Source organism: Ischnura elegans, chromosome 6 (genome assembly GCF_921293095.1).
Source record: "Ischnura elegans chromosome 6, ioIscEleg1.1, whole genome shotgun sequence".
NCBI lineage: Eukaryota > Metazoa > Arthropoda > Insecta > Odonata > Coenagrionidae > Ischnura > Ischnura elegans.
The window spans coordinates 30,504,270-30,532,121 of NC_060251.1; positions in this window are offsets into that span (position 1 = coordinate 30,504,270).

Here is a 27,852-nt window from a genome sequence, read left to right on the forward strand (position 1 = left end):
AAACGGCGGAAGTCGCATGTATAAGAAAATACTTGGTTACTGTAAAACGCGCTAGTTACCTCTTTCGTCAGCTGAAGATAGAATTTTCAATTATACCACGGCATGAATTCCTACTTTCTATAACAGGCTTAATGTCTTAGAGTTGTAGAAGAGAGTTTTGAAAAAGAATCCTCAAATTTAGCAAGAGTTTTAAAACAATCAATCACCTTTTTTTAAAATGCTATTGAAGTTATTGGGGGTGATAAAATTTTGGAAATCGAAGTAGCGAATGAAGTTTAAAATATCTGAATCAAAAGCGGTCAGAAAGTCAAAGCGGTCGACTAAAATCTCTATGACCTTTGACCCCCATTACGACTTTCGGAATTCAAAATAAATTGTTGTACGGATGAATGAACTGCGTAACCGCCTTTGGCACCCTTCAAAACCTATGGTTTGACACGTTGGTTGTCATGATGGCCAGACATTTAACTCTATGACCTTTGAGACCTCGGTGGTCAAAAAAATCAACAATACGGATCTATTAACTGTAAAATTGACTTCGGCACCCTTCAAAACATATGGTTCAAAACCTGGGTGTCACGATGGCCGGACTTTTACCTCTATGGTCTTTGACCCCCGTATTAACCTTGGAGGTCGATTAGTGAATAATACTGGTATTTGGACAATACCAATGACTTGGGTGCCCTATAAAATCCATGGATCGACACCTTTGTTGGTATGCTATTCCTTTTGCCACCCTTATGACCTTGACGGTGGCCTTACTGGGTCAACGGTTGAATTTTCGTAAATAAAAGTGTTATTTTCGGGTTTCTCTGGTCCAAAAACCTAAGAATTGACATCTTGGTTAATGAAATTCAAACTTTTTCTATCTCGACTTTTTAAACATTTAAACCCCATAAGGCAAATTCAAGTTTGTGGTTTGGACCCACATTGTGAGGTCAAAAGGTCAAAATTGTAAAATATTGCTTACACTAAAAAAACTTAGGACCTTTCCCCATAAGTGTGCCAATTTTCATGAATATTGCTCCATGCAAATTTACTAAAATTACATTCTTAATAAATGTATTTAATACGATCGCTTCTCGCTTCATCTTGATTTATTTAGCTTTTTGCGCAGAGTCAAGGCTATAAAATGCCTTAGTTCATCGTAAAAACATGTTCATTAAGTGTATAATCATTTTGCGTGCCCAATATCGTCACTTTTCAGCGACTTTGCAGCGTATGAGCGTTAAAATATCTCAAGCGCGCTTTCGGAATATCGTCTGCAGTCCCAACCGTGACGTCACGATCCCTCATCCCACTCACTTCCCCGCCGTGCGATGTTGGCCACAGCGTTCCGCCCGAACGGCAGGTCTACTTACTTAAATGGTCTAAGGTATAAGTAACAATAGGGTGGTTTCCTATTATTTTTTATTGCCTAAATCGAAAGATTATTACTCCTGGAGTACGTATTTCACGCTTTTAGATTTTTAAATGACGATATCTATTTTTCGCGATTAAATGGAAAGTGAAAATTTTCAAGCGCGCGAAAACGCGACGGCTAAGTATGAATGATGGGAAAACTCCGTGTGACGTCGTTCTGGTTACCGCTGCCGCAAGTGAGGTGACCTTGGGGCCAGGCTTTGAGCGCTGATACGACGCAGAATGCTAGTAGGTAGCAGAGTACCACACTAGCAGGTAGCGCTTGGCTTAAATAAGGATTATTAATATCTTATCAAACGAATGAAACTCTCCAACCATAGGCAGTTTTATTAGGTGATTATTAAGACATGTTTCCCTGAGCTCTGTGCCTCATGCGTGCATTGGTAATCCCAGGCGATGTAAAACTCCTATCCACTCGTATAGAAACTAGGTCCCTGTGACGTCACGTGGAGTGGCATCGTATGGGCGCCAATCTAGCCTTTTTCAAATGCGGTTAAAATTTACCATTGCCATTCGTCTAAAATGGGATTTGTAAAACCAAATAATTTGTATGTTATGAATACACTAATGGTGGGAAACGAATCTCAATCAATTATTTTCGTTTTCTTTGATGAAGGAAACTACCCTATGGAATACAGATCGTGAAACGATTACTTAAGAAATTAATGTTAATAATTATTTTAGCTCTATAGCTAGGTAATGAAAGTCCTGATGAAAAAAATTGGTAGAGATCTATAGTGGTCTTTTTACATAGTTTAGATACTGACATTCACGTCTTGTATAATCATGCCAAGTTGAAAATCCTCGCCAAATTAACACTAAAATGTTGCTGGACACCTGCTTAAACAGATATTTTGGAACATTTCATTTTTTGTAACAAATATTTGATTAATAGCATTGAAAAATGCCCTACTGTTATTATTTTTGAAGAAATGATTTCTACAAACCCCAACGAGTCAGAACTCATAAAGTCATATATCTTCCAGAGATTCGAACTCAAAATGGCCATGCCGTAATTCTATGAACCATTTTCTTATTCCGCATCTCCACACTTCGATGATGACACAAAACGAACTTTCAATTTTAATTTTAACTTATATCTCTTTGTTTAAAATTTCGATTAAAATCTTGAAAAATCCATAAAATGATTAATATTTTGGTTGCTAATCATTTTGCTTTTTTACTAAAATGTTTCATGATGCTGGCCGATATTTAAAGATCAAGGGTTAAATCAAAATTTACTTTTTTCCATCATCAAACCATATAATGGGTTGATCCGTATTTTAGATTTTATTTTAATATGCGTTATATAGCTTGAATATTTTAACTTGTTTACAGCATGGGGATATTTTTGGCTTTGAAGAGGTTTTTGTTAAGGAAGGGTTAATTGCTAGATTAGGGAATTGGAAAGCTGGTCTGATACCACTTAGATTGAGATTTCAGCAAAGTTATACAGCAAAATCTATGAACTACGGGTTTTCGATAACACCAAAAGCCCAGTAATGTGGCGTACATCTCGCTAGTGAACTCACATCGGCTTAAATGATTCCCTTTGTTTGAAATGAAAGAATTTTCATTGGATGATGAGAATTCCTTAGTTATATTGAAGGTATTTGGGCTCACTGTTCAATTCTCAAATTACTTGAATGATGATATGGCTACGTGACGTTCTATGAAGGTAAAAGAGAAAAAAGAGTTCAAAAGCAAAGAGAAATAAATTAGGCTATGACTCGTACCCGAGGTAATTGGAAGGGTAGATCAGATAAAACAAAATTTATTTTTATTAAAATATACAACCGACTAAGGTAGTTTCGGTGGATAATTTAAAAATTATTCTGGCAGTCTCTCTCCCTTCATAGGCTCCCCTCTTATTTTTGCAATAAGACCTACTTCCTTATATTATAACTAAAAATCGTATTCTCTTCCCTCCTTTCCCTCATTCACCCAACATTCTACACTCTAACACTGCCCTTAACATCTACCCTACCATTTGACCTATCACACATGGTTAGGGAGTAATTGACTATGAATCCCGCCAATGCTTAGGGTCATAGGAACGTGCAAGCTTATCCATCGCAGAAAGGTTGTAACCCAAGGGAAAGGAAACAACACCAAGCCCTAAATAAATATTTTGAAAAGTATTTTGTAAAATTTTATTTTTTCCCGACAATTTCTTGGAAATTACCGAGATCATATTCTAATCAATTTATAGTCACATTTAAAACTGACTTAGTTCTCTAAGATTGTCGAATAATTCAGTCCTTCCGCATGAACAGCGGTGAAAAAACATTCATTTCTATGGGAAATAATACCCTGGATCGGCAATCGAATAATGGGCCTTTGGCTATCCAGATCGCTGCGAAAACCACTGCAATACCCAGGTTTATTAATATCCCGTGGCGATTTCACCGCGACAAAGACCACTGCTTCATTTCCCGGGGAATTTGCTCATGACAATTGATATGACTTTGCACGAGACATTCAGTTAAAATGCATTGCACATTGTGAACACAAAAAAAAGCATAGGCACACCTGAATGGGGCACAAATTAGTTCACTTTCACCCCCTTAGCTCACGAAATTGTTTCAGAAATGATTGTACCAACTGCTTTTATAATTTGAATACCAACGGTAAGTATTAAAAATAAATAAAACTATAAAAATTTCTTATTAACTAAACCACCGTTGCTGCAGTTCTTAAAGAAAAGCTTCAATGCCAGGCAACATCACATACGTTACTTGGGGTCTACATAGTGTTTATAAAAGAGCTGGATTCGAAGGAAATAGGTCAAAAGCTGGACTAACTCGATATTTAGAAGGGAACGGTCAAAAATTCAAAATTAAGTTCAAAGAGCAGAAAACGGACATTTTGGAGAAATCCTTCCAGCATAGAGGAATTCAGAATTGCAATGAAAAACCTGTAGATATTTTTCAGATCTTCCCGCAAAATTTTAAGTTCAAGTGTTCCTTGATTCTTGATTGATGTCACTGTGACTCGATAGGGAGAGCTTGAAAGTGGGTTATTCGGTTCAAATTTAATTTAATATTAGTATGGTATTCGTTTTAGTGTATTTTTGTACTTTATAGTGGTATTTTCTGTTCCTGCACTTAGCTCTTAGGCAGGTAAACTTTTCATTCATTTATTTTAATTCCCATGTTGCAACCAGACGATAGCCTACTTGTAACAAAATATATCAATTAAATAACTAACGCCCTAAGGGTGGAACTGAATACACTCCCCTGAAAAATTTTCAACTGCTCCCCTTGTCTAAAAGGGGTGGATTGACGCTAAAAATGTTTTCAGGGAAAAACGGGAAGAGATTGTCAGGTGGAGGAAATCCTGGCGGGCCCAGCATATCACCCTGACGAACCCCTCGCTTTTCCTGTCCATTGTCTCCCGAAATTGTTTTCACCGCGTCTTCCGTTCGTGGGGATGCTTCGACTTGGCCTCCTCCCCTCGTCCGCACGGTCGAACAAGGGAGCTGTAATTAGGGCCCGGCACGCACGCAACATAGGAGGAAGGGGATCTCAGTCACGAAAAACAGCGTCCAACCTCCCCAGAGTCGGAGATGACAGGAAAAGAGCCTCACCGGTTGGGCACGGCCGGGTAGGGATGCGTTCTGATTAGAGATGAGTCGATTCTAAAGGCCGTTTTACACGGGCCACATACTTGCACAATCTGACGTGTGTACGAAGGTGCAGTCAAAATTGCATCGTGTAAAGCGGTGAATTGCGAGAACGCATGCGAGAATGCGTGGACGTGAGATGGCAAAATAGCCCCTGTTCTAATTTCGTTCATGCATTAGCGCAATTCCACGTCATTTTAGAAATTAATGCAGGTCTAATCTGCGCAATTCCGTGCCCCGTGAAAAACGGCCTTAAATGCCGATTCTCAATTCCACCGATTCTCGGGAACGGAATTGAAATCGAGAATCGATCGCCTTAAGTCTTTCCAGTTCCATTGATTCCAGGGAGATAAATATTTTGAAGAAAGACTACACCTTCATATCTTAGAGTAAGGGGTGGAGGAGGATTTGACATGTTTGGAAGTTAACTGTGAATCATGCAACATATGTTACATTGGACAAACAGGTAAAAGTTTCACTACCAGAATGAAAGAACATAAAAGGTGCTGGAAAAATGGGGATGAAACGTCACTTCTCGCCAAACACTTAATACAGTCTTTTCATTCTTGTCATTTTTAACCAGAAGTTCTCCACTTCGAAAGTAAGGGTCTAAGACTTGATGTTTTAGAGCGATTTGAATTAGCACAAAGTGATATAAATATGCTGATGAATGAACAGGTGTTTGTCACCCACTCTCCTCTTCTTAAGATCCCCTTCCCGAAAACAAATGGTCAAATTCTTTCTTCACCCACTCCTTAACCGACCACAACCACCTCTGGGTTTTTCCTTCCGCCCACCCTCTCTCCGTATTGTGTTGACCATTTTATTCTGCCTGCAATCCTATCCCGTTACCCCTAATAATTCTCACTCCTATCTCAGCTATCCTTCGGGAACTCCCCTCCCCGCCTCTTTCCTGTTCCATTTCTAACGACACGCGGCCTCTGTTTTTACCCTACCCCCCTTTTTACTCTTCTGCACTCCCCTCCCCCCCCACCCCCCCGGACCTTCCCGTTTTCTGTGGTTCTTCCCACGTGTCGTTATTCTACAGCTATGCCTATATTCCTCCTTCCACATTGGTTTTCCCGTATCTCTTACGTTGTACCTTTTCCCACTGTCTCCACTCTGTACGCCTGTTTCCCACCCCTTCTTCAAACATATCAAATCCTCCCCATCCCTTTCTCAAAGGTATAAAGGTGATGGTCATATGTAATACAGTGTCTTGTACCAGGTGGCTCTGTGAGTCGAAACGCGTCGCGCGCATTAAAATATTGAGGAAAAGTGCTACCAGCTTTTATTTAAAAATGTCGAACTTCCACCACATAACGCCTGAATCTGTTGAACTTATTAATAATTTATGTCTGAAATAGTTCATTTTTATTTTCTTAAAACTGAGGATACATCACTATAATAATTCGCTATTTTAAATAAATATACTTTTTGGCCACTTAATTGTTTTGTCATTTTATTCCATTAAATTCTTAAATTTTAATGACAGCAATAATTTCAGACGAATCAATGTCCCACCTGTATGAATAAGAATCGGTGGAATCGGAATCGGGAGTCGATTTGAAAGGATCGCAATTGGATTCGGAATCGAAAATAGTGAGATCGACTCATCCCTAGTTCTAATCACTTTCAGGTAAGAGAAAATTGCAGTACACGGCGAAAATTGGCGAACGCAACGTTTCGATGTTACGTATTTGATTAAAATCGTAAACCTAAAGGGAAGGCCGGCTCACCGATTTGAAATTCGTATTTTTCGTTTGGTGCGGAAGCTAAATATAAATGGTTATTAAATAGGTGATCGTTCCAACTCGTTCTTATATATTTTTTTCATTGTTATTCAATCGTAAATTTATTTTATCTATTCTTATTGCCCCCGAAATTTCTGTATGAGAAATAATGAGCCGTATGAGAAAAAACACTAAATGGATCAAGTACTAATAAAAAAACATAACGCTTTTCGACTTACCGCTTCTTACTTTTCGAAATCCTTACCAATTAAAATGAAATCATCATAATTCCTTATATCCTTAACACTAGAAGCGCCTGAGCGGTCATTTTGACCATATTTGAATTTGAAATGGTCTTCTCTTTCTTCGCAATGGCTAAAAATTACTGATACTGACTTTTAATGAATTTTTGTCCTCCGACCACACGAAAAAATGTTTATTTTCGGCTGCATGAATTATAAAAGGTTTGCTTATATGCCTAAAAACACCAGAGTGGTCATTTTGACCGGTATTATTAATGTTCTGCTTATTATTTGTGTCCTTTAAAATCAGATTTTTCTAGCAGTATGAGTAGCCAGTCAGATTAGCAAATTGCATTCACGGCTGATTTTCTGCATATCTATGCAGAATTTCTTTTTTATGATATGCAGTTAGATCATAGGATTATTTTATGGACCTCGAATTTTACCTACCAGAGTTGAAAATACTAAATTGTTTAATAATATTGTTAATTATTTGAAAATATTGTATACTTGAATTTAAAATAAAATAATTGTACTTCAAGATACATGTACGATAGAAATTATTTACACATACCACCACAACGAGAGAAAACACCTACCGGTCATACTACATTGACCGCTGCCTGCGCTGCTAGTGTAAAAAGAAAGATTATATGTACTGTTATTTGAAGACCAGTATTTAAGATTGTTACCATTTTTCTTTTATGGTGTTTTCAAAATATTCCATTCTTATAATTTTCGTTACGTTTTCTTTAAACCTTAAAACTTATTTTTTTCGTATTACTGTTATTGGATATATTGTTTTGCTGTTGTCAAAAAATTTGATTGATGTGAGTGTTTGTTACAATTTCTTTAAAACCTTAAATAATATTTTTTGTAACGCCGATATTGAATATTTTGTCAAAATAATATTCAATTGGTTCTAAGCAGAATACGATATGTGATGTCTATGCTCTTACGGTTACTACAGAGAATTAATAAATTTCTATTTATTCAAATTTGAATCATCCAATTATGGTATGAATATGGTCCTTGATGGTTATATTATTACGATAATTGCAAACTTCTTTTACGATGGCCTATCTCTCCCTCTCGACGGGTCGTATTTTGATTCTTTAAGAAGTACTCCTTAAAAACTAATGCCATTATCTAGACATTTTGAGAGTATAAAAATTAGGAAATTTGAACAGAGTAAACAATATTTTGGTTTTTCATATTTTATAACAAATTTGACGTTTGCATACAGCCCGAGTTCGAAAACCTCGCAGGAAGTTACTTTTGACAATTTTGTATTTTAACTCCCGCGTGAGATTCAATTTTGACTAACGTAGAGACAAACATTTATTCAACTTGTGCATTTATTTTAATTGTTTAATTTTTTTATTGAAAACACTGAGGAGCAAATTAGGCTTATGTGAACAATGGCCTGTGTTTCAAATCTAATACATTTGCAACTGAAAAAGCACTAAGAATCGTTTTTCAACCTTGAGATACAGTTCAGTGTGGACCGCTCACTAACCCAAAGGTTGGTTGTTCAAAATGTTGTTGTTATTGTTGGTTGTTTGTTTTTGTGTTGATATTGGTTGTTTGTTGTTCTTGGTTGTGTTGGTTGTTGGTTTAATGTGAGGGTAGAGCTCACCCTGAACTAAGCCACAGTCTTGTGAATTATAAATATTCAAGGTATGAGTTCATTCCTTTCCTGAGGGCACCTCGCTCTTCTACGATTTTGATTAGGGTTATCCGAAGGCTACACCTGAAATTTGAACCCATGACCCCTCGATCAACAGCCAAGTCCTCCACCCACTAGACTACCACTACATTCTGCTTTAAATACCCTAAAAATTTCAAGATAGCAGCATAAAGTTCAAACTAATCCATAACTTAGAAACACTTAGTGGTAGATATGCATCCTCTTAATACCTCCGGTATTACGCGCACAGGAGCAAAGTTAAGTACACCAAAGATGAAACTCGCCACGAAATAATCATTTGGTTGAACCTCCGTTTTTTTTAGCCCGAGGTTACTATGGCCAATCAAAGTATAACAGATTAGGCCTTTTCAGCTCTCTCTGATTTCGTTTTCCTTCTCCCAAAACCTTGGCGCAGAGGTGGTATTTTCAAAAGGGTCGCGCGAGAAGTTTCAAGGACTCGAGTTCCCAACTTCCCAAGGCTGACCCCTCAAATGTTAACGCGTGCAGGCTCTCCAATCTGAAAACCCTCAGCCTTTTACTTTCATTCTCTCCACGATTGCCCACCCTCGGGAGTAAGGGTAGGAGTGAGTGATTTTCAACTTAAAGGCGAGTCACGTGTAAAAGATTCTCCAGTTGGTCACAAAATTTGCTATCATCCACCCCGCAGTGAAATGGATTTTTAAAAGTCGCCAACCGCGAAGCTGACTCCAGAGTGATCCAAATTTTACGGGAAAATAAACGTCAACCCAATTAGAGCTAACTCTCCTGGAATACTGGCAATACGTGCTGAGAGCAGTAAAATCAAATGTAGCACCTTAAAAATATATAAACATATTGATGCTATTTGTCATATATCCATATGCGATTTTTTACATCATTTAAGTTGAACTAGATAATAATCAAATATTTTCTCACTGCCTGAAAAAATTAACTTTTTTTAGTATCGCTAAATTTAATCGCTAATATTTTAATAGAGCCGACGTATCGGCGCGCCGCAATTTTACTCCAGGATGAAATACCCAATGTATTGGCCAGCTCTTCAAGAGAGTTAATTAGGGCTATCTATCTATTTTCGTGATGCGTTGATCCGTCAAGTTCATAACTTTTCATTGCTATTCCTCACCATTTCAAATGCTATGTACAGCTAATGCTGAGAATAAAGCACTTTGCTCTCATCGCCGCGGAGCGGAAGTTTTTTATTTAGTTTAAAATGTTCCCAAATTGTCCACATTAATCGATCACACACATTAACACAATCTTCAACAGGACGGAGTGGCACCTTCTCTTCTGAGTTCCCTAAATTTACTGTATGCGGTGAAAAGAAAATTAAAAAATACGTTCACAAGTTCTATGTTGCACCTTAATACTAATTCGTGAATGTAAAAAATTTCTGCAAAAACTTAGTGGTAACTTTCTTCCTGGGCATTTAGCGAGATATACCGAAATCATTTCAATCAAATAATGCTCCTAAGGAAATATAGGCATTGTGATGCTTTTATTGTTCATTCATATGCGGTTTTATACATTAATTAAGCTGAACTATATAATAATCAAATATTTTCTGCTGTATCTTAATACTAATTCATGAATGCAGAAAATACGAAAAAATAATTCTATAAAAGCAGTTACCTTACTTGTAAATATGAAACCCTTTAAGGTTATCTTTGTTTTGTGTAACTATCGTACGAAACCTGGGTTTTGTGCGTTAAATATATTTTTTCGTGTAATTCCTCGTGTCATTTCCTGGGAAAACTACGTGCTTTTTTCTATGCAATGTTTCATTCCATCGTATAAAATCGTATCCGGCTCGATTTTGAGGAAGTTCTTTATATCCATGATAAAAAGAAGAACACAATCGTAATTTCTACACTTTTAATGTCACAACTCAGCAACCACCCAGGTTGCTGAGTTGTGACATTAAAAGTGTGGAAATTACCATTGTGTTCTTCTTTTCATGCCATCATCGAGGCAATTTTCCGAGCATATTTTTATACAATTAATTCTGCAGTTTTCTGTGAAATTTTCTTGCAACTTTCTATGCAATTTCTCCTGCAACTTTCTCTGCGATTTTTCGTGGAATTATCTGTGCATTTTTCTATAAATTTTCTCGTGCAATTGTCAAGGCAATTTTTAAGCAATTTTTCTTGGATTTTCCTAAGCATTTTATTTTGAAAAATTTTCGGCAATTTATCGTTCAATTTATCGTGCATTTTTCATTGCATTATCTCATCCAATTTTTCGTGTCAATTTCTAGGCAATTTTTCGTGCATTTTTTTCTATTCATTTTCTCGTTTATTTTTCCATACAATTTTTCTTTCTATTTTGAAGCAATTTCCGTGCTATTTTTGAGATTTTCTTCCATTTCTTCATGTAATTTTCCGTTCAACTTTGTGCTATTTTTGCACATCTGATTAGAAATTTCTTTTTAATTTTTCGCGCAATTTTGGTGCATTTTTTGATAAATTTTTGTGCTAAGTTCGATGAAATTTTAACCTATTTAATTGAAAGGTTTAATTCAATTTTTATGCATTTCTTTGTACAATGTTTTGTACATTTTTGGTGAAATTTTCGTGCCGTTTGGTGCAAATCTTGTCGCATATTTTATGCAGTGTTTCGGAACATCTTTCTTGCTGTTGGGTGTGTGTTTTCTTGAAAAATCTGTTGCAATTTTTCATTCTAATTCATTAGCCCACTTACTGTTTTACTCTTCAGAATTTCCACCATACATAAATTACAATACCATATGCTAAAGTCATATTTATAGTTTTCTCTGTGTTTCAATGTTACAACGTTAGAAATAAGAATAGCAATGGGCATCATCTACTAATACAACTGTGGCTAAATTTGAATACTTACTCTAAATATTCAAATTAATGAATGAGATTATTTACTTGGCTTTACTAAATTTTTCAATGCTTCAGTCTAATTATTCCTTCCCAAAATATAAAATATATTTTTCTCGGAATGGAGAAGGTCCATTATTAATCATTCTTTGTTCAGCTTATTCGCATACTTGAAGAAGTAGGGGCAATTAAATGAGAATTGTCTCAACCGTACCCAGTCTCTCATAAATTGGTAGACATGCAGCATGTGATCAAATTAAATAAATTAACGTGAAAATTTTCAACGTGTTTTTGCCATTCATTTAACCTCCACGCCACTTCTGAGTCATCGTCATGTGTATATGTAATCCATGATTCCAGGAGTGTGTTCAATAGATGCCATCTTGAAAATATTCATATTATGGCAGCTTTCTATAAAAATTGCGGGAAAACAAGTCCATGAATTTCAAGGTAATACTTACCAGAGTGTTATTATAATTAAGGACCCGTAACGCGTTCCGTCAAAATATGCGTTTTCAACCTAATTTTCTCTACATTGGGCATTTTTGAAACGGCCATAGCCACAATATCAATGAATTCTTTATAGTAGTAATTATGCGGCAGCTTTATGAAGTTAACAAGTTTGCTCGTTTTTTTAAATGGAAAAGGAACAATATATCGGACGGTGACTCGCTTTCTGTTTTTCGATTGAAAAATGCTTCGGGAAATCTAAGAGCTAGTTGGATACCGTGTTTGGTGGTGCCTCTCCTTCAAATACCACATTCAAAGAATGGCATACAGAGTCGACCCTCGTACTGTGAATATTGAAAATTTTCACAGTAAGTATTTCTTTTGATATGGAAAAATTCCACTCCATCACTCTAAAATCTTATGATTTTATTTTTATTGTTAAGCCCGACTCACACGATCATTTTTTCGTCCCTTCCGAGCGGTAGCTCCAGCGATCCCTCCAGTGATCACTGATCGCTTCCCAAACTTCTACAGCCAGCGAGAGACCATACCAAAATAGGTCGAAGGGCTCCGCACTTCAACAGTGCTGCAAAACGACCCTTATCGGCAGGCCTTTAAATAGGTATAGGAGGATGGGAATAGGAGGTCATGGATCATGGACGGCTCTTGCATAGAAAAAGAGTTTGTTTATTAATAAAAGAGTCCGTTTCTCGACGTTGAGCACACGAAGTCCATTCTTTTTAGTATAATAATAATAATTATAATAATAATAACTTTATTTGTCCAAGAGATAAATTGTTGTCCATGCTGCAAGGATATAAGGCACGTCAAAACATAATTTAAAAAAAACATATCAATGCAAGTAAGACATGTACAATCATTGCTGATGGTTTATATAGTCATTAACAGTATAAAAACAATGACACGATAGATAATCATAAACTGAAATCTTGAATACAGCCATTCTTTTTTCTTTTTTTATAAATTGTGGTAGGTGATTATACAACTTTATACTCATATGGCGAGGTCCCCTAGAAAATGTGGCAAGAGTAGATGAGAGCACATGCATATCATTACATCTTTTTGTCTCATAGGTATAATAATTCTTATTTGGGATAAAATCAGTTTCATGTTTTCTCACAAAGAGTAACATAGAGTAAGGAATACATAATATGGAATGCACCCAAAGAAAGAAGTTTTTCAGTGTACCTCTTGCAGTGCCGAGCGATTGCATAATAAGAGTCATTCGTAGCAATATTTATTAATTTATGGTGATTATGGTGATTATTTTCTAATCCAGATATAAAAGTGAATGTGGCCATATCGCATCCATACGCTTGCCGTTGCCGTGGCCGGCGAGAACTGGAGTCGACCGTACGCTCGAAAAAATTATGTAAAATTCGGGGTTGCAAGTTGGTTCAGGATTTTACTTAAGATTCATAATGTAGAAGCTTCGTAGAACGACGTGGTATAAGTCAATTGGCGGAAGTATCTACTTTTTATCTACGTTTTTGTAAAAAAAATTGGCTGGAAACAGGCTCCGCCATTTTGTTATATATCTATAGTGAATGATTTTTAAAAAATCTTTAAAAAATAAAAAGGAGTGTATCTTTGTTATATATCTATAGTGAATTCAAATAAATCGCTTGAATATTTTCTCTTTTTATTTCATAAGGTAAATAAATGGAGCATTACGCAAAGCAGACGGTTGATTTTGGATCGAAGTGATATTAATTGACGCAGAATAAGGATATTAGCAGTTCAGATAGGAAAAAGACTATTTTTTCACCGTCTATATCCGAGTGCCTAGCCGAAAGCTTTTTCTTGATAGTTTTGATTAATAAGTATCCCATTTTAATTATGTTCTCCATGCCGTTTTCACCTTCAAATAAACCTTTCGATTTCATCCGTAATGAACTCGATGTTGGACTAAATTTGCGATGGTTGAGAAGATTGCGGCAGTCTCCATAAAAGTGCGAGCAAGTCCCTGCTCCAGAAATATTAATAGTCTGAGAGGTCTCCTTAACTTCCGTGATTTAGAAACACGCCATGTTGGATTCTTCACGTCGCACAGTGGGCTGAAATCGAAAAAAGCTGGACAAAAGTCCAAAATGACGTTTTTTGAGATAGAGACTTCAAACTTGGCGTAAATACTTATAAATGATTACCAACTATAGATGTATGTGCCATTTCACATCAATACGATCCGTTACTGAGATACAGTGGCCCAAACATGACCAACTTTTTAAAAACACGCGCGGTCTCGTTTTTCTTCAGAAACCTTTGAATTTAAGCAGGTGGTGTTGCGTTGGCATGATTTTTATGGAATAAAAAACGCAATATTCCTTTGACTTGATGCTTTGCCTATACTTTCCATGAATTTTGAAGATTTTGGTTCCCGTTTGACTGGTTTTACAACACAAAATGGCGGACCCGTTTTTCAAGTGAAATTTGACATAAAGTAGACATTATCTTTCGTTTACGAAATATATAACTCAGGAAACTCACATCACGGTGTAAAGGAGAGATTTCTTAAGAATTAATTTAATTTCTTAATTTCTTTGTCGGAACCATTCCACGAATAAGAAATATGCTTCGGGTATTGAAGTAGGGTTAAAAGATTGACTTGGAGAGAGAGAAAAACAAACTGTTTTCGCGAAATGCAACTACCGTTAACATTTTCCATTTCCACCCTCGCCGAGGTGGGTCGCGTGGAAAAGGGCGTTTTATGACGACGTACAGCCTTTGAAGGTATTTAACAGATCGCTCAAGGGTTTTTAATTTTTTAATCTGACCAAGATGTATGCAATAGGGGAATGTTTTAGTGAAAATGAAAATACCGTTAAATTTAAACTCATTATTTTTATGTTATTATAAAATATAAGATGAAGAGGTAACCTTACCAGGTAAAATGTAACTTTCGGTCGTCCATCTTAAAGACAATATACGTGGGAGCATGTCCAATAAATGAAAATTCAGAATCAAATCATACATATGTATTGGAAAAATGTTTGATAATGTTTGGCTCTATCCGTAAAGGGATATTTAAATAAAAATACAATATACCATAAATGGAAATCCATGTATTACCCTAAACTTACAAATAAAATCAATCCGGAATCATAAATTGCGATATAAATAGAAAAGATGTATGTCACACATAAATGTTCTCCCTTAAAGTTACTGAATTCTATTTGTTTTCATTTATAGAGTTTCTACCATCAATCCTCCGATGAACTTATTCCGTCACTAGCGTCTGATCCCTCTTCTACACTATCATAAAAAATCAGCAGTTCTTTTTAATCTTTTGGTATTTCCTTCGGTCTCCACGGACTTGATACCAGGATGGTGAAAAGAAATGTATCAGACCTTAATAACAGTCGTTTAAAAAGGTCTTCATTCGTGCCCTATCTGGATTGCTTTCTGTTGAATCTCAGGCGGAATTTACGCGTGTCCTTATTCTGGGCTCGTAATGCTTCTTCAGAAAATTTTCCCATTGGAAGAATCAACTCTTTTTCAAAATCGCTTCTATGCTGAAGCTCCTTATGTACCGTGGTTGTTATGTAACACCAGGGATACATCTTAGTGAATAACTCCGCAGTTCTCTGGCAGTAGTCCGAGAAAGCTGTATAATTTAGAGTTATTCCACTTGATATTGCTCTCAGAATGATGGAAAAATGTTTGATTAGGTCTACATTGATGCCTGTACTTATGAAAAATTAATTTTCTTCTGATGGTACATTACACTTTCCTGTGAAAACATATAATTTAGATGAAGTATTTAACCATTTCATTTGCAAACATGCGTGAATGTTACACTTGCTTTACAGTGCATGGGTTACAAACGCTATTGTAGTCTACATTTACTCAATTGCCCGTCAAATCAGCGGCCAAGTCTGGGGAATCGAAGAGACGTCTTGCGGTATTACCGTCATTCAAGTTCCCTGATACAGGCCTTGGAACATCAACAATAAACCCCATCCTTCCTCTAAAAGCATTCTGAAATCTAAATTTTCTCTCTATAAGGAGTGTTTTCAGGTATCCTCGGGCCTGTAAAGAATGTTAGCCGTAATTAGTAGGCATTTTCACCATTGAACTCGATTCCAGCTTTGTTGTATTCTTCCTTACCTACATTTTTTTAAATTCTATCCAGTACGATATGTGTAGCACACATTCAAAAAATCGGATGTAGCAATGTGAGGTTGATAATCCAAAACCATATTTGGTCACACCTACAAGTCGATTCTATATTGCCCTCAAATCATTCATCTCCATAGTTGTTGATCCGAATATGTAGCACTAAAATCTTTTATTGCTCCAGTAATATTGTCTCCACATTTTTTCGTAATTAGACCAGAATCTCAACTTAAGTAATTCACGGAGACCATCTAGAGCAGCCTCGTAGCTCTCAACATTTAATCTCAGCTACAAAAAATCCAACAAGTGTATTTTTTATCTTGATGCAATTCCCTTCGTTTCTAATAATTCATTATGAAACTCAAAACGAGTTTCATAATGGTTTGAATACATTTGTACGTCAAAAAGCACTCGAAACCCTGCGAGGTGAATCGAAAATTATAAATATATGTTAGAGAACACGTATCATAATTGCCATGGTTACTGAGAGGCAAAAATAGTCAAAATTCATAAGCAATTAAAAGATTTCATTGAAATTGTACTGAAACAAACGCATCTTTGAAATGAAAAGAATAAAAAAACTCACCTTACGAAATTCAAGCTGGTAAATCAATGCGCCGTCAAAACGAACTTGACAATCACACTACTGAACGACACGAAACTAGGAGAACTAGAACGGCACTTCTTCACCGATTTCAAAATAATACTGCAAGTTGAAACGTATTTTTGTAGAGAAAAGGGAAAAACCCTTGAAGAAGAATCTGTTAAATACCTTCAAAGGCTGTACGTCGTCATAAAACGCCCTTTTCCACGCGACCCACCTCGGCGAGGGTGGAAATGGAAAATGTTAACGGTAGTTGCATTTCGCGAAAACAGTTTGTTTTTCTCTCTCTCCAAGTCAATCTTTTAACCCTACTTCAATACCCGAAGCATATTTCTTATTCGTGGAATGGTTCCGACAAAGAAATTAAGAAATTAAATTAATTCTTAAGAAATCTCTCCTTTACACCGTGATGTGAGTTTCCTGAGTTATATATTTCGTAAACGAAAGATAATGTCTACTTTATGTCAAATTTCACTTGAAAAACGGGTCCGCCATTTTGTGTTGTAAAACCAGTCAAACGGGAACCAAAATCTTCAAAATTCATGGAAAGTATAGGCAAAGCATCAAGTCAAAGGAATATTGCGTTTTTTATTCCATAAAAATCATGCCAACGCAACACCACCTGCTTAAATTCAAAGGTTTCTGAAGAAAAACGAGACCGCGCGTGTTTTTAAAAAGTTGGTCATGTTTGGGCCACTGTATCTCAGTAACGGATCGTATTGATGTGAAATGGCACATACATCTATAGTTGGTAATCATTTATAAGTATTTACGCCAAGTTTGAAGTCTCTATCTCAAAAAACGTCATTTTGGACTTTTGTCCAGCTTTTTTCGATTTCAGCCCACTGTGCGTCGCCTTGAAAGCCGGAGTCTTCCAAATAGTAAAATAATGCCGCGTTGGGTGCCTAAGATGACCTTGGCTCCATTCATTGCGAGGGTGACATCTCTGGTTCTGAACCTTTTCTTTTGGTTTTGGTTGGGTAGAAGCCAACAGTCAATAGTTTAAGGCATTCATTAATAATATTATTCAAGTAGTTCCGGTAGAAGTTATTTCCCAATAGTAATTAAAATACATTACCAAAATGTGCCCGTTAATAATTCGACTTTAGACTACGAACTTGTCTCAATGCATAGCAAGGGGACTTGTCTCAATCCATAGCATCGTCTGTTTCGAGAAATGTAATGGCAATAAATGAAGAGTAGTTGAAAGTTAAGCCCTCAAAATTTGTAAGAAAATCAAATTAATATATATTTATTAGTTTCCGTAAATGCTAAAGAATCTACCTAAGCTATCGATGTAATCCGTAGTGAACTCGATGCTGCTTTTTCAAATAAATAATTTAATTGAGTGCCAAAAACTTTGGAATTAAATTACCAAAAACAACCTCATCGGTCATAGCTTGGGACATTTCATGGAGCTGAAAAGAAAAAGGACAAACTTCCGGAGTGAAGGCTAATAGTTTGTTCAAGGCTAATGTAAGTACCTTGGTATTCGACGCTTACCGCATAGTAACACATTACCTTCTTTGGTGATATTAAATCCATTGCTTAAATTTCATTTATCGAGCCATAATTTTACTGTTATTATCTAAGTACATGATGCGAAGGTCATTGATTTTATCCAGTTAATGTAAGTTTCACGCATTTTGATTCACGTGCGATTAACATTATTGTTCATCTTACACGACCATGATTTAAGTCTTAGCTGGCCGTATTTATCTTCTGTTGGAAGATAAAATATTACAATACTCGTTAAGTTTGCCTAGATTTCGTCCGTTATGAGCCTCAATTGGACATGTGGCATTGCGCCTCGGCCGGTTTCTGCAAATATTTCACGGCTTAAGGGCGGAGTCTGCCTTCCTTTAGTTTTTAATACTCATGACACGTGCTTTGGCTGCGAAATGCTTTTTTGTTTCTCGGAGCACGTTATATCCTGGAGAGATAGATTTAGCTGGTTTCCGTCATTGGAATGGATGCATAATTTTACTTACATAAAGCGATGATGTCTCCCTCTCGCCAGAATGGCTAAAATTTCGCGCAGGTAAAAGTAAGTTACTCGGCAGCGCTAATGATTTTTTACTCTCCGAGCCTTGCACTGAATATTACGGGCAGGTGCAACCTTCCGCGCGAACACCGTAACCTACTAACCTTTCGACGAGAGCATGAAGAAGGTGAATTAGTTTCAATGGAATTTGCATTTTTAAAGTGGCAATATCCCTCCAGTAGATGGTTCCCTAGACGCTAGCTCCATCACTAGTTGCTTTCAAGATATAAAGAGTGCGAAGACATAATTCCATCACCACGTGTTCTTCGGCTTCACTCAAGAAAAAATATTTTGTCTTGACTGAAGGCGATCAGCTTCAGTGATATGATATCTGTTAAATATTTTTTTGTTTTGAGATTGCTATGCGTTTTGACAAGGGTTAACAAAGAGTTATAAATCCTATAGTTATAAGTTTCCATTGTATATGCAAAAGCATTTTTGCGATAGTCCATCAAATGCGTCTTTGTGAGATGAGCGTCATAAAATGGACCATTAATGCAAATAAATTATCACTATGAAACCCATTGCTTATTGATGCCACAAGCTACACTTCGGAATAGACAAGGGAGAAGATTTCCACAGAATTTTCAATCCCTTTTCGATATTTTTTCACCAAGAGTTCACCAAAAATGTAACAAACACAATTAGCAGAGTTTGTAGAATACATTATATTGGTGTATCTCATTTTCATCAATTGCAAATGTGATCGGTTTGTGTGATTTTCATATTCATGAAACCAACGTTAAAAAAAAAAGTTTTTGTGACCTTGAACTTTGATGCGTAGTGTAATAGTTTGAGGTGAGTAGAGTGACCCCATCTGATAGTAAGGGAATGATAGAACGGTTTTCAACTTCAGCGCAAGCGGGCATGCGGACTTACCAATGCTGTCGACTGCATTGCTTGACTCGGGGCAGTCAGTTTGATTTCATCGTGTTTATTTCATTTTTAAACTCAATTACCATTCAGTAAAAATCATTTGAAGGTACTTGAGGAAGGCAATGGGGAACATGCATAAAATTTGTTCATCATGCTAGTAAGTCTTATTGAATAGACAGTTTTCTCATGAGTCCTTATATATAAGCCAAAACTCTCCTAGCACTACACAAGCGTCAATAAATGCTTATTAAAAGTGATGAAATATTGCTTGATGTCACGTGACCTGAAACGCCTTCTGACGTCATCGCACGGTACACCATTCACTTTGCTAAGAGAGTGGGAGAGCAGAGTTTGATTGCAAGATATCGAAGTAAAAATCATCAACGAACTTTGTGGTAGTTCCTCAAAAGACAAGTTGACTTAAGAGGGATTTAAGAAAGCACAATACGGCAGTTTACTTTTGGTCGACTTTCATATGGCGGCTGATTTTATGAAAAATAGTGATTGCTTCCAAATCTCACCAAACAATCCCCTTCATTTGTTTCAATAACGCCTTGGCAACCCAACATATTCACAATCTGCTGTTTGACGTTAAAACAGCAATTATTTTCGTCATATTTGCGTTTGAGCACCTGCATAGACCGATTTTCTATTCACTTCATCCGTCTGTCCTCAGTGGATTCCGTGCCGTGACGTCACCCTCCGATGACGTCGTGTTTTCAAGCAGGCGATGAAGATTAATTTTCAAAGACTCATAACTCAGCTGAAAAACATTATTCATCCGCGAAATTTTTGGTGAGTACATTTGAGATAGGGAGCTTCTCATTCTAGTACTTTGAAAAAATTGTGCATGTTCCCCATTATTGAGGTACACAACCAAACACACGTGTTATATGCTGCATCAATTTAAAGCAACAAGACATTGTTATGAATACGGGTTTCTACGCACTTTATCGGGGAAAATAACGAGTTATTCCGTTGTCAATCATGTTGACTATATTTATTCAAGTCTATTCAAGCTTTCTAGAACAGTCGGAAAGGTCGTTCAATTCGATTCAAGGTATGTTGAACAATCACTCTTGAAAGGCCGTCTCGAATGGTCTTACACCTCATCTTAGCGTTCAAGACGATTTGTTCCAAGTTCCTTGTTCAAAACTTCTCGACTAGTGTGAGAGATGCTAAATACTTTCGATAGCATTGTTTGACTCGTAGTAGTGAATTTGTTTTCACTTTAAAATTCAATTGCCATTTAGTGAAACTCTTACGAAGGATCTTGATGAATGCAATCGTCGTGGTACAAGTAGATGGCAAGAACGGGAATGGATGACCTCGAATGAAATACATGGAACAGATAAAAAGGGTGTGAAAAAGAATAAATACGTCGCGTCGGTGTGAAATATTAGATGGTAGGAGAATTGAGTGGAGAACAGCGTCAAAAATAATATTAGGATCAGAGGTGATGATTTTCACCAAGACTCATTTTTTTAACTTTAGAAGATAATTAAGAGTAATTTTTGAGTAATAATAGAGTAATGTTTGGCTGGGGCTCATTCTATAACCCTCAAATTTTCAAGACGACCGCGCCAACAACGATTAATTGACAAAAAATAACAATGTGATCAGGGACGCCGACTTACAAAAAATATTGGGGGGGCCCAAACCGGGGATCTTGCCCCGGGAAATTTTATAAGTAGTGAGTTTTAAGTTTTTTAAGCATTTTAAAAGAGTCATATGATCAACATTAGAACCCCGATAACTCGAATGTCGATATATGGGCACTCCGGGAAAAATCGACAAGCCTAACACATTTTTTCCTCACACCCATAACGAATTTTTGAGGGGGCTCGGGCCCCCTCAGGCCCCATGGAGTCGGCGCCGCTGAATGTGATACTTAATCAATAACTGATGGGAGAACTTAGCGTGAGACCCTAGGACTCATACGTCAATGTCGGCGAACATAGAATAAATTAGAGCGCAACCTGGCGAAAATAACGTGAAAATTAGCGTAGAGTTTGGTCGATTCTTAATTGACAGTTAGATTAGCGTGACACTATTGGAATGCGCTGTATCGTTTTCATTTGTTTCGTTCGCTTTTCACTCGTGTTTTGTCAACTCAAACCATGAATCGTGCAAGAGGACCTCAGAGTAAGGATGGGGGAGAGTGCGCTTTGGCTACTGCGCATGTAGTCAAGATCCCGCATACACAGCATATACATCCCACACTTCCCACAATTCTTTCCACAAGGGATTCCCGCACTACTTCCCACGATCACGTGGTAACCATGTTGACTACAAGAATCTGCTACTGCGCAGCCTGAAAGCGCCCTCTACCCCAATCCTTACTCTGAGAAGAGGACATCTTGGTTGAAGAATAACATCGATATAAAATGGAATGGAGTGGAGAACAGCGTCAAAACAATGTTATTATTGTTTACTAATGATGATGATGAGGATAAAATGAGATGATATTGGCGATCTAAGTTCGAATGAAACTAATCGTACTCGGAGTGTTTCAGAAATGAGTCTCATTAAAATTAAGACCGCGAGGAAGAGAAAAGGGTCGATAAGAACGCCTCATTGCGTGCTTCGGCTCTTGCATTTCGACCTGTTTCCTGCCTCTCCCTCTCTTCCCCGTTTGCTGCTTCGAAAAAAGATAACAAAAGACTAATTTAGATGTCCTCTCTGGGCGGCGGTGGCAGTAATTCTGCCCCTTGTGCTCCCGGAGGGATGAGCCGCCCAAGACGGTGAGACTGGCACGGAAAGAATACGTTTCTCCCCTCTCTTACACCCCTTCTTACTTTCCACCCACCCACCCCGATTCCGAGCCCCTTGCTCTGCATGCCTTGGTTCAGGGCTATAATCCCCAGAAACTACACACACGTTGCAGGTGCGGATTCAGCATCAAATTCTTGTGGGGGAGGTGACATGACCTGGGTCCGGGGAGTATAGAAAAAAATCGGGAGAGAAGAGCGTTATCCCGTGTACATTTTTAAATGCCATTTTTACGCATTTTGTGTCCTAAAATTTCATTTTTATGATTAAAAACACGAGGAAATCGAACAATTTTCGACATTTAAGGAACATACAGACCCTATTCATTTAATAAAAATTTGATAAAACTTGAGGGACTGACACATGTAACCTCTCACGAGTCCTTAACATCCCAAATAAAGAAAATTTTAATTTCATTAATTTTATTGAAATTCATAATTTTTCCTCGTTTTAATGTCTGCAGTAATCGACTAATCCCACGTGTCTTAAAGCTTGCTTATTCGTTAACATATATTATTAATTAAGTTTTATTAATACGTATTATTATCCACTAATTCTATTTTATCAAAAATAGCTTCCCTAAGAATCCTCTGAAGATCGCGCCGCGTTCAATCGGCACGATAATTAAATTAACTCGGCAATCGTATTGCATGCTGAATGCTGGTGATGGATCACCCCCTGGCAAACACCCTGGAGGTGGCTCGCAGGGTATAATATAGATGTAGATGCTGATTAAATATAACATTATTCTTTATTTATCAGTACAACTGAGAAATTTTTACTGACCATTAACAATAAAAAAATTTAAATGAACGGAGCTCACGTCGTTCCTGCTTCCCCTGTCCAACCACACGCCACTCGGTATGGCGGTGTAAACTTTTGGGCCCAATTTACAATGGAGATTAATAATTAGCCCATCATCGGCAATAATAGAAATAAAACAACTTTATCTCTTGCGGGCTTTCAATTTTGAATTGAGTTCCCTGGAAAATTTCCCTGGAAAAAGAACCATCGTTTCAAGAATATTTTTTATTGTTTACGATGATGTGTGAACAAACGTCGAGGAAAAGTTTCTAACTCTTTGTAATAAAAACAAAAAAGGCAATAATGTTTTTACAGCGCAGCGTGATAACTTTAAATTCCGATGAGACTTCAAGATAGAAGGATGTTTACCGCTTAAGAGTCTCGGTAGCCTGAGAGCGTTTTGTTACGCTTTTATGCAGAAATGCCCTAGCCAACGGATACGAAGTGGCTTGACTGGCAAAGGTGATTGGTAAACACTCTTGAAAAAAGTCCCGTATGAGGAAAACACCTTGAATAGCTAGGTGATCGCTTATACTTCATCCGTGAAAGGTGGGGTTAAGTTGCCACCTTAGAAGAAGCGATCTCTTCCCGTGTTTAGTGAAACGAGAAACTTCTTCGAGGTTCGTCGGGTGAAGAAGTTCAGCTGGTTATAAGATCAAAATGTAAGTATGAATCTGATTTACTCTTTGCGCTTTCATTGTTTCACGTTATTATGAGGCGTTTCAATGTTTACTTAACTTGAAAAATAATGAAAATCAATAATAATTATAATTTTATTCCTTATAATACAAATAAAGCTTGAAGTATGCCTGAGCAAAATTAAGTACTTTAAAATGGAAAATAATTTTGAAAGCGATTACACGTTTGAAGCATTATGGTGAATTTAAAGTGATATGGGATATGAATGAATGCTATGGAAATAGTTCGGCAACCTACCATAAAAATGCAAATGAGGTTATTTTCCGATTTTTATGCATTATTTTCACATGTTAGTTACAACCTCTAGTTAAAAATTGCATTTAATAAAACTCTCTATATTCCACCGATATTTTTAAACACCGATTGCAGTTTAAACGGCTGTGCGTTATGTTCACGGTTCACAAATTTACCGTATGCATGCTCATCCGTTTAATACGATGACGGTGTTTCAAAAACGTTTGAGTAATATACAAAGTTTAATTCATTTCAAAGTGAACATTTACCGTGAAGTTACGCCGAAAGTAGTTCCCTTCATTATGTCTTTAACGTGCACCACATTTTGTATAAACTAATAATTAATTCATTTCACTTATGATTCCCTGGTGCAATCATGTACGCCATCAAATATATTTTTACAGAATGTTTTTTTTCTGTCGTTCCGTATTTGCTCCGTCAATGCTGCACCTACGGTGATAAATATCATTGTAGACGTTGAATCACCGGTTTCGAACGAAAAATACAATCTTAATCTCAAATTTCACTATTTACTCATTGATTTGACTGAATATCTTCGATTTTTCGATGTCGATTACTCGCTCGAGGTATATCCACTCCACACATTTTTTATTCCAAACTTCAAAATTAGCATTAAAAAACCTTTAAAACCGGTACTAAACCAAATAAACGTAACATGCGTAGGTAAAAATATTAAAATAAAATCTAAGAGGTATGAAGAATGTTAAGCGTTCTCTAAAAGAGACATCGTGTGTGAGGAACTTTAAAGATAACGTGTATTACGAATATATAAAAATCGTGTTGAAAGTATTCAAGAATTATTATCAACGGGAATTGGCCACAAAAATGAAAATAGTGTCAAATGCACATGGTGATTGTGCATAGGTACAAATAATAAAATAAAAATAAATAAATAAATGGGGGAGTAGCATAAAATTTTATCATTAAAGGAGTTTTTGTAAATTGCGTACCATTATTCATCACAGACGTCATGATTGTTCCTACTGGAACCAAACTCTTTTGTCTGTATTGTATTAATATGTTTTGTATATTTTTGCAAGAAAACATGTATAAATAAAGTACTTTATGATAATTCTTCCCCATTTAAAACGCAATTACACCGTTTCCTTAACATACTTATTCCCTTATACCGTGAAAGTACGAAATTTAACAACGGGTTACCTAGTCTATTGTAATATGCTGAAGTCTTATATTATAAGTTATAGATTTAGCCGTAATTATTGCGAAAAACCTGACACGTTTTCATGAAATTTGTGGCTAAGGCACGCCGATACGGTAACGTAGAGAAAATAATAATTATTAAAAAAAAACAATCATCAAATCACACAATGAAGTTACGTATTAAAAATTCAACGGTAGAAGGTATAATAAAAAATTACCTGACGTCTAATTGTTACCCATAACTGAGCAACTTTTTCACAGTTTCGCCCTGATAATGAAATATGTGAGGCCACAAGAAATTGTCACCAATGCATTTTACCTTTCTAGGTACATTATTAAGGAAACGATGGCCACATTGGTTATAATATGCTCATCTTTAATTGGAGTGCACGCGACTTGGGACGATGCTGAGAGCACTGGTATTCAGCTGAAGACCGATACATTTAGCTGGAACCAGGTAAATGATATGGGGGGTACAATAAAGCCCTGGTTACACGATACATTAATACGTAGGGGTTAATGTCTAAATGTATGAACGCGAGAATGAACGCCAAAATGCACCGTGTAACCACCGAACTTTTGCGAATGCATGCACAGAAAATAGAACCTGTGCTAATTTGGTTCATGCATTCGTACATGTTCCGTTCCGGTGCACCGAAACCATTCGTGAAAACGTACATTAATTTGTATCATGTAACCAGGCCTTAACTTAGCCTGTAAGACTTATTTTAAACAGAGTATGCGTGCATCAAGTTAATTTTTGCGCATTCACGGGCACAGGCTCTAAGTTATAGATTCAAAGGCGTAAATCGGTATTAAAAACCATTTGGATGGAACAGACACTCATGAGGGAACTGTATAAATTTCCCAATATCAAAATGTTATTTTATTTTTGATTTCATTGTGTTGGGCAAACTCTTGTCCTGGCAGAGCAATTCAACTATTTGGACAGCACTTTAGACGAAAACGATACGATAAAAATTGAATAAAATTTGAGGGGACTGTTTCATATATTATTTTTATAGCCTGTTTAATGGTCCCATACATTTTATATATATTGCTCATGGCATCAATCGATTGGAAGTGATATGTGAAAGTTTTTCTGTTCACAATTCGCTTCAAGAAAAAAACACTGTCAAAACGAGGGACTCCAGTGTAAAAGATAATAACAGCAATGACGCAATTTGCCATGAAATAATCGTATGGCTTGACCGGGATTTTTTGCTACCTTTTACCTGATGATGACTCAGTGGAATCGATAGTCTGAGTACCGAATAAAACTCTGTTGATTAAAACGTAGTTGCTTTTACCATTATTTCGTATTTATCTTCCACAAGGTTGCGCCTGAAAGTATTGAATTTAATTTTATGACTGTTATAGAAATATGTTTTCCAATTTATGAGGAATGTTTTTGATAAATCTCCGACACATCTCCTCATGTGATATAATCATCCTTTTCTTCGCAGGTGGTCATTCTGATGCTTTCCTGGGGAGCCCTTATCCTAGTCTGGGTCACCGGTGGCCTGCCATTGCATTTTGATGTTCCATTGAATGAGATCATCAGTGACGCAGTTGATTAGAATCAAGAGAAAATCTGCATAAAACAAGTAACTTTATGCGCAGTGACGCGCACGTTCTGCAAAGGTCATTCAAGATGAAATTCTAGATGAAAAAATCATTCGGTTTCCCCGGGATTCGAACTAAAATCTTCCAAATACTGGTCAGCAATGCTACCAGTTACACCGAGCCATCTTCCTCCAAGGCGAATTTCAGACCTGATTTGCAGAACTTTGATACATCTCAGAAATAAGGCTACATGTTTCCGTTACGAAAGCGGTTTCAATCCGCTGAAATCAGAGCGAGACTGCCCCGATCATTTCTCCATGAAGTCATGCTTACATATCGATATTAATCTTATCGATAATTCGATTACATCTTCATACCAAATCGTATCAAGACATTTCACGTGTGAGCGTCTGCATTGTGGCACAGGAGGCGAAAATTGTGCTTATTAAGCCACTGTCGGAGGGAAAACCCTACTGTAGGCAGGTTGACAGAAACATTAGTAATATTTTCCATATGGACACTCAGCGTGAGATTACAGAATCCATTATTCAATGGCGACGTTCATAGAAAAAATCAGCGCGAAAATTAATAGGGATTGAGTCGATTATGAATTAACGGGAAACTGTACGTGAAGCTTTTGAACGCACGGTGTCCTATTCTTTTATTTTTTCCATGCACTTTTCAACCGTGCATTGTTCGTTCTAACCGTGAATCGTGGAAGAATACACCTCGTAAAGAAAAATAAGGGGGATATTTTGTGGAATTGAGAAGTAAACTCCGGAAAAGAAATCTATGCAGCTAAGAAACAGCTAAATTCAATTTCAATCACTTTAGTGCGGCCGACGGTTGATATAGCTCTGCAGAGGAATGAAAGATGACGTCCAGTCCACTCCAATTTTTTCTATGCACGCCCCGAAGCTTTGAATCTA